Raw genomic sequence first — 8,234 nt, forward strand, 5'->3', positions numbered from 1 at the left:
ATTATCTTTCCAGCTCTTGCTATGAATGTTATGTCTCAGTGCCCTGCATGTATGTTGCGGTATCTAATTTTTGCTCATGTCAACATGTGTGCCTATCTCTGGGTGGATACATGTCTTTTCTATGTGGGGTTTTTTTTTTCACCCTGCAGTCCTCAGGAGCTGGATGAATCATTCAATGGAGCTGAGGAGAGATGGAGAAAGGAGCTGCAGAGAGGGGGAGCAAGGGAGGCTGAGGCAGGAACTGAGAGGAGGGAGAGAAGAGAAAGGAACAGAACAGGGGCCAAGAGGCCAAAAGATGGGAGAAGGTACCAAGGACTGAGAGAAGATCCTCGGAGATACTGTTAAAGAATGGAATAGGAGGGGCAGTAGATTAAAGAATGGGAGAGGGAAGGAATTGGGACAGGGCATGGCAGAGGAACAAGAAGGGATCAGGGGATAGGAGAAGAAACTGGGGAATCAGAGAGAAGTCAAAGAGGAAGAGAGGGTCAGAGAACAGGAAAAATAGGTTACAGATGGGAGAGGAGGGTTAGGAAATAATAAAGAAAACAGCTAGGGATTGAGAAAAGAAGAGAGTCAAGGAATAGAGGAGAGAGTGGAATTGTAAAGGAGAAGACCTGGGAATGGGAGAAAGGTTTGGAGAGAAGAAAGGAGGAAGGGGGAGATTGAGGGTGGAGCTACAGTTTGAGAGGAGTGCCTTCAGAGTGGGGTCCCCATGCCGGGTCACCTAGTTCATTTCTGGGGATAATGCTGTCCAGGTTGGCGTGGTTGATCCTTGGGCCTGATCCAGCTGGGTGCTGGTCGGGGGTAGGGGGTGGAATCTTGGGGCTGAGTTGAGTCCAAGGCCCCTACTCCTCCCTTCTCCTCCCCTAGCCTCCCTGCGGCTGGCCTCGCCCCCAATCTGCCACCGTGGGAGCAGCCACCTGTGCAGCAGGGCTCCATCTGGGATCAGGGATGGGGGGGCGGGGCTCCTGTGTCCCTGAGTAGGGTCAGCCCAGGGCTGGGGGGGAGCTGACATGATTGGGGGGGAGGAAGAGTCCAGGAATCTGAGCGGCTTTGTCTACCAAGCATGGGGATCTTGGCTCTGTCCTCTCTAGCTCCTCAGCCCTGGCTGTGTGTGAGTTTCTGGGAGTGTTTCTGCTTGTGTCTCTGCACGGAGTTGTGGGTGTCTGTTTGATACAAGTCGTGTCCTGATATATTCTTCTAAGATTGGCATTACATAGGGTGGAGGGTCTTCATGTCATAGAACAATCACAAGCACGCTATCTCCCCCCCCAAGAACAGAGGCCCAAATAATCCAAAACAAGGGGCCATGCCGAACCGTTCCCTCTGGGGCATGTGGCTATACACAGGCAAGGTCACACACACAGACACGCATTTCTCTTTCTTTTCAGACTTTATCCTGCTCGTGTGTGTGTGTGTGTGTGTGTGTGTGTGTGTGTGTGTGTGTGTGTGTCTGGGGGTTAGCAGTGACTCCTAGACTCTAAGCCAATTGGAAAACTGGAAGAGGAGAAGCGAAGGCCAGGGTCCTTTTTGTGACTCAAAGTCCTGTGGGGAGGCGTTTTCTGGCGGTGGGGTGGGGGAGGAAGGAGTAACCAAGGGCAGGACTCCAGCGAGCCCCGGGCGGCCCTGTCAGTCCCAAGCCGGTCCCTGGACACTTCAAACCCACAGCCACTGAGATCTACCCAGGACAATTACCTCTGCTCTCATTTAGATTCTTCAGACTGATTGGGTGCTCGTTAAAGGGATAGCCAAGTGGGGCAGAGGCTACAGTGACTGGGAAAGTTTCTCCCTGAGGAGCTCTGCCCATGCACCTTCTTGGCCCCAGAGGCCTCCGGGGCTGCCTTAGTGGGCAGAGCCCAGCGGAGGGCACTCCTAGTACAGTCCTTGGCGGGCTGAGTGGTGATGGCGGTAGGTAGGCTTGATTCCAATGATATGCAGGATTTTATCCTCTTACAACGATCCCAAAAGCCCCAGCCAAAGGGAGGTAGATCAGAGAGGGTGATGGGGAAGAGGAGTGTCAGTAAAGATGGAGCCTCCATAAGGACAGGAACTCACAGGCTGGAGAGCTCTGAGACAGGGCGCGGATCCCTAAAGATAGCTCAGGGTCAGAGCAAGAGATGAATGATCCGTAAGAGGATGAGAAACAGGAAAGAGAGAATGGAAACTCGGTAAGGGGATCAGGGCTCAGAGGAGGCCATGGAGGATCCCAAAGAAATGGGGGCTCAGACTGGGCTTAATAAGGAGACGGGGACCCTGGAAGAGAAGAGGGATTCAGCGAGGGGATGTGGGTCTCAGAGAGCGGTTGGAGATTTAGCAAAGCTTATCTGAAGAGAGGGAGGGAGATAGAAGCTCACCGAGGGAACTAGGGACTCAGGGAGAGATTGGGGGCTCAAGGAAAGATGAGAGGATGGGGACTCAGTACAGGATATAGGGGCTCAATGAGAAGGGTGGGGGGTCAGTGCTCTCACTATTGCTCAGGCATTCAGCCCTTCCCTGGACAAATCTGGGGACCTAGCCTGCAATTCTCAGCTCGTCCTAGGAGTCTATGTTTGGGTTCTGTGAGCTTCTCTCCGAACAGACAGGCTCCCCCGAGGAGGGATGAGGATGAAAAATGTTCATGTGGGTCGGGGCGACGGCTGCGGCTGCACAGAGACCATCTATCAAGCGGAACTCACAGCGGCACAGCTGTGCCTGCCCTGATGCCTCCTGCCCCCTCAGCAGCCTCTCCCTCCCCATTCTTATCTGCCCCCCCAACCCAGGCTTGGAGAGGGGAGGGGTCTATTCCCTGTTCTGGGGAAGGGAAGAGGGAACCTACCTGAGGGAGGATCCTGGCCTCTGGCCTGGAACTGCAAGGAGATCTGGCAGAGGAAAGGCCCCCACAAAAAGAAGAGTTGGGCTTCTAGTGGCACCAGTATGGCATCTTTTTCTAGCTGCCCCTGAAGAGAAGAGGTATTCCAAGTGGACAGCATAGTGAAGTGGGGGAGAGAAGAAGCAGGAATTCGGTGATACCCAGGGCCAGATCTGTAAGAAGGGACCCAGGGACACTCGACCAGACCTTTGCTTGGGCTGGGGGCTCCCTTTGAGCCCCCTTCCCCAGATCGTTCTTAGGATAGATAGAGCCTGTTTCACACTGATTGTAGCCTGCCATCCACCACTACCAGCACTCTCACATCCATCCATCCATCCATCCATCCATCCATCCATCCATCCATCCACACACAGCTCCGGGAGGGGGTTAAAGAGACATTCACGTGTATACCTTCTTAATACAAATACTGACAGGTTCACAGAAATCAAAACAAGTGCCCAGTGCTTACATGAAGCACTAAGATGCCTCTCTACGTGGAAGCTCGTCCTCACGGATCTGAACAGGCTGCCCATGGAATAAAGCCTTAGGCTGGGAGTCAAGAGACCAGAGTTCCAGGCCCAGTTCTGCTAGCAGTCCCAGTGTGTTGCACACAGAAAGCACTTAATAAAATGTGTTGAATTGAGTTGAACTCATTGTGTGACTTCTGGAAGGTCCTCTCCCCTCTCTGGGTTTCAGTCATCTCCTCTGTAAAATGAAGAGGTTGGACTGAATGCTTCCTAAGCATCCCTTTCAGTTTTATGATGTGCATGGCAGAGAGCACAGATACAGACTCTTTAGATGCAGGGACACAGACACAAACATACCAGACCTTTCATGCACATGTTGATGGGGACTATTCAGAAGTAGGAACCAAGAATTTTATAATAAGCCCATAAATGTTGGAAGGTCTGGAGGCAAAGTTGGGGAAAGGGGAAGAATCTGAGGGTCCAAGAGCTCTGAAAAGCAATTCTGAAGGGAACCTTAGCACCTATGTCTGTATTCTCCCCCCCCTTCTCCTTTTCTTTTCTCCAGTATGTTCTCCACCCCCCCTTTCTTCTTCCATACACTCCTCTGCCTCCATTCCCTAAGGATGGAGATTTACAGTGAAGGGTTGAGGGTGGAGGATGATGCTGAATTAGTGACCAGCGGCTCTTTTTCCCAGTAAGGTAGGACTTGGGTTAAGGATGCTGGGGAGGGGTGATTTGGGGGAAGTACCTGGGTGAGAGTTATATTGGAAAGCAAATGCTCAAAGTCCCTCACGCGGGGTGGATAGAGCTTAACTGGGAGACCAGATCAAAGAGAAGACTGGCCTTTTCTGGGCCACCAAAGCCTAGCTGATTTTCCCCAAGACTGAATTTCAGGGATGTGGTCATAGGCCCATCCACTTAGAGCTAGAAGAGATCTTAGAGACCACTGAACCTATCTCCCTCTTTTTGAAGGAAAGGAAGATGAGGTACAGAGAGATTAAGTGACTTGTTCAGGGCTAGACAACTCTTAAATGTTCGAGGCAGGATTTGAACCCAGATCTTTGCGATTCTGAGTTCTGTGGTCTAGCCATTATACCATTTCTGTCTCATAAATATTTGGAGTTTGTGAGTATGAACTGGGAAAATTGAATTGGATGAATAGTCCTATAATACCAGGGAAGTCATTCCACCAACATCCCCTGCCATCCTCAATTGAGTCTCTGGTTTTTTGTGCCCCAACCTAGTGATGGAGAAAGATGTGAAGGGAGCCATAAACCACAGATACAATTAGAGCTGCAAAGGACTTTAAGGTCATTTAGTTCAATGCCCTCATTTTACAGAAAAGGAAAATGAGATCCAAAGAAGGACTTCTCTCAAAGGGAAACAAGTTCAGAGCAAAGCTGAGATCTAGAACCCAGGACTGTTGATTCTCAATCCAGAGCAATTCTATCCAGATCATGCTAAGAGGGAACTCTCAGAGAAACCCCTCCCAAGTAGTGGGAAGAATGACTTAAAGGTTTTAGCTAGGCAGAAGAGAGCTGAGATCAGGGTGAGATTCAGGGCATGACCTCATGCCAAAGAAAGGGTCTCTTCCCTCCTGTAAATAAGATGTAAATCCAGGAAATTCTGACCCAAGCCTTGGGATAGCCTATGGTGGGTAGGAATGACCCAACAGGGACCTGACTCTGCAAGCATCAGGCAAGCACTCCATCTCGATGGCAGTCTGGATTCCATTCTCAGGTGGGGGTGACACCTTATAGACAGTGGGGATGGCGGTGGGAGGAATAGCCCCTAGACAGTTTAGTACTGAGCAAGCTGATGCCAAGGAGACTAGCCTTACAAGGAAACGCCCATTGCCTACTTCCATTAGAAGAGATCACCTCCTTGGTCCCCACCAATCCTCATAATCCTCTGTCCCTGCATTTATCAGTGTCATAGATTCAAACAAGCCCTGTGCTGCTTAAGGAGGTCTCCCTTCCCCCACCTGTCACCCAGCCACCTAGAAGGAGCTAGAAGGAACCTGAGAGATTTCCTAGTTGACCTCCCCTCCTCCCACTTTATGGAGGCAGAAACCGAGATCCAGAAAAATAACCTGCTTGAGTCACAGAGGGAATTAGAGCTGGACCTAGGACTCTTCCAAATGATTTACATAATATAGGTAAAGCATCTTGAGAATATTAAGATGCTAAATAAAATTATTATTGTCATTGATGCTGTTTCACTATAGTATGTTGCCAATAAGCAGTGTAACCCCAATGCCTTCGAATGACTTGGAACTACAAAGACAGTCGGTGGACTGATAGCTCTTATCTCTTGACTTCCTTTTTTTGGTTTGTTTTAGTCCTTACCTTGTGTCTAAGTGTCAATTTTAAGATGCAACAGAACTAGGTAATCAGGGTTAAGTGACTTGACCAGGGTCACACCGTTAGCAAGGGTCTAAGGCCAAGATCTGAACCCAATTCTTCCTGATTCCAGGCCCCTATCCACGGTGCTACCTGGTTACCTTGATTCCTGTTGCGATTTCAAATTCCCAGTTTTGGGGGGCTGTAAGTACTCATTGGCAGCTGTAATTTTTTTCTTAAAAAGCCCTCAATTAAGGAGCAAAGCTGGGGACAGACCCATCCCAGCCCTGCTTTGATGAGGGTCTCCAAGCATACTGCCTAGGAAGCCTTGACAGGAGTTCCTGCCCCAGTGAGCGCCCTGGGGAACAGCAGGCCAAGAAGTATGAGGAGGAGCTTTTTGCCATCTTTGTCCTCCATGCCCTCTAGTGCTCCAGGGAGGGAGAGATAGAGGTCAGGCGGATCCCCAGAAGCCCCCACCTCTCCATGGACCCGGGGGGCACGGAGTAACTGGGCTGCCTTTTCCAGAGCTGGGTGGGGATGGGGATCCCCTGGCTTTGGGAGGTTTAGGCACTTTCCAGGAACAGAGATCAGGGACTTGTGGCGGCATATGACCGCCACCCCCAGGAATAACTAGCTTCGCTTCCCCTTCTCCAAACCCAGGTTCAGTGAGGACAACTAACAGCCCTCACCAGACACACGCACAGACCTGTGCACACATGCGTGCACGGATGTACTCACTCACATACAGCCATGGCCACACACCCAGACTCTGCCCTTCCCAAGCCTGGTCAGCCTCTCCTGCTTCTTACCCGGAGCCCGGAGGACTTCCAAACTTCCTTAGCCCTCGCTCTTGCCCCAGAGGGTGAGCTGCCTGGCATTCCTGGCAGCGCTGTTCCCTGCACCTGCCCGTCGGGTGCCCGGCTCTTCTGGTGAGAAACCTTGGCAAGAGACCCCCAGCCCTGCCTTTCCCTGCCTCGGCCGTTGAGCTCCAGTGGCGGGGAGCAAGGAACAGGGCGGCAAGACCCCGGTGCCCTCACTTTGGGTACTTTTCATGCACACACGATCCCATGCCTGCCCCCAGCTCCCAAGCCCCATTCCCCCAGTCCTCCCGCCCGGTGCCCGCCTTGCCTTACCTGAGTTCCCCCTGGGCCTGCCCTCCCGGCTCAGAGCCCCTCCCTCCTTCCCCTGGGCAGTCGGCTGGGCGGGCGGCTCAGGCTCGGGCTCGGGTTCGGCTCCGGCTCCGGCTGCGTGCGCTCTGCCAGGCTCCTGTGCTTCTCGCCAGCGAGCGAGTGAGGAGCGGTTGGGCTGGAGCACTAGGTATATATTGTCTGGGAGTGTGGCCTTAGGGCCTCTGCAGGGCGGTCTGGTGCCGTGCCTGCCCCTATATGGAAGACGCCATCACATGCTTCTCCGCTCCCAGCCAGGGGCCGGGTGGCAACTCGGGGGGAGGGAAGAAGCGCACCAACTTCAGAACCCGCCGAGAAAGCCCACCCCGGCCGGCCCCCCGGCCGCCGAACCCCGGCGGACTAGCACCTGCCCCGCGCTCAAACTTCTCCTCCCTCCGCAGTTCTCCTGCTTCTTGTGTGTCTCTGGCTCCCGGCTGCCCCTTTCAAGTGGTGCCGGAGCAAGAAATTCTCTTGATGCCTCTTTCCCAGACTGCAGCAGCCGCAGAACTGGGGCGCGGAGGGTTAAGGAAGAACCTGGCGAGCAGCAGAGTTGGAAACTGAGTGCCTTCCAGGGCCCCCAGCCCCTCCTCTCCCTCCCTCAGTTTTCAGCGTCAGCCTCCTGTCCATTGGCAGCCCTGGCCTCTAGCCGTACGTGGGCACCGCACCGTGCCCAGAGACCCATCTAGTCCTCGTGCCCACCTCTCGGGAACTAATGGCCTAGGTGAGGGCACATGGAATGCAGAACCGACCCAGTCGTGAGGTATGTCTATTTGCATGGGGGCAGTCCCCTGGGGGGAAGGCTTTCTCATAGAGCCAGAAGGGGTCAGAGCTGAAAGGACCTCAGAGCATAGAATGGAATATGTCAGGGGGGGAAGAGCTCTTAGAACACAGAATGTCAGAGCTAGAAGGGACCTCAGAACACAGAATGGAATATGTCAGAGGGGGAAGAGCTCTTAGAATACAGAATGTTAGAGCTAGAAGCGACCTCAGAACACAGAATGGAATATGTCAGAGGGGGAAGAGCTCTTAGAATACAGAATGTTAGAGCTAGAAGCGACCTCAGAACACAGAATGGAATATGTCAGAGGGGGAAGAGCTCTTAGAATACAGAATGTCAGAGCTAGAAGCGACCTCAGAACACAGAATGGAATATGTCAGAGGGGGAAGAGCTCTTAGAACACAGAACATTAGAGCCTTCTAGAAGGGACCCCACAACACAATGGAATATGTCAGAGAGGGAAGACCTCTCAGAACACAGAATGTTAGAGCTAGAAAGGACCTCAGAACACAGAATGGAATATGTCAGGGGGGGAAGAGCTCTTAGAATACAGAATGTTAGAGCTAGAAGCGACCTCAGAACACAGAATGGAATATGTCAGAGGGGGAAGAGCTCTTAGAATACAGAATGTTA

At 52.4% G+C, this 8,234-nt stretch overlaps 1 protein-coding gene across 2 annotated transcripts in view; it reads right to left on the bottom strand.

The window, feature by feature from the left end:
• Positions 1-7,515, bottom strand: part of PRR35 (proline rich 35) — a 25,625-nt gene extending 18,110 nt beyond the window's left edge. The window contains exon 1 of one of the 2 annotated variants that reach the window (XM_007499205.3): positions 6,791-7,515. The gene's annotated coding sequence lies outside the window, so the exon portion shown is untranslated. Of the gene's footprint in view, positions 1-2,815; positions 3,173-6,790 lie in introns of those variants that run through there. The other variant, XM_056805747.1, reaches the window with a different exon arrangement.
• Between the last annotated feature and the right edge of the window lie 719 nt (positions 7,516-8,234).

Source organism: Monodelphis domestica, chromosome 7, assembly GCF_027887165.1.
Source record: "Monodelphis domestica isolate mMonDom1 chromosome 7, mMonDom1.pri, whole genome shotgun sequence".
Taxonomy (NCBI): Eukaryota; Metazoa; Chordata; class Mammalia; order Didelphimorphia; family Didelphidae; genus Monodelphis; species Monodelphis domestica.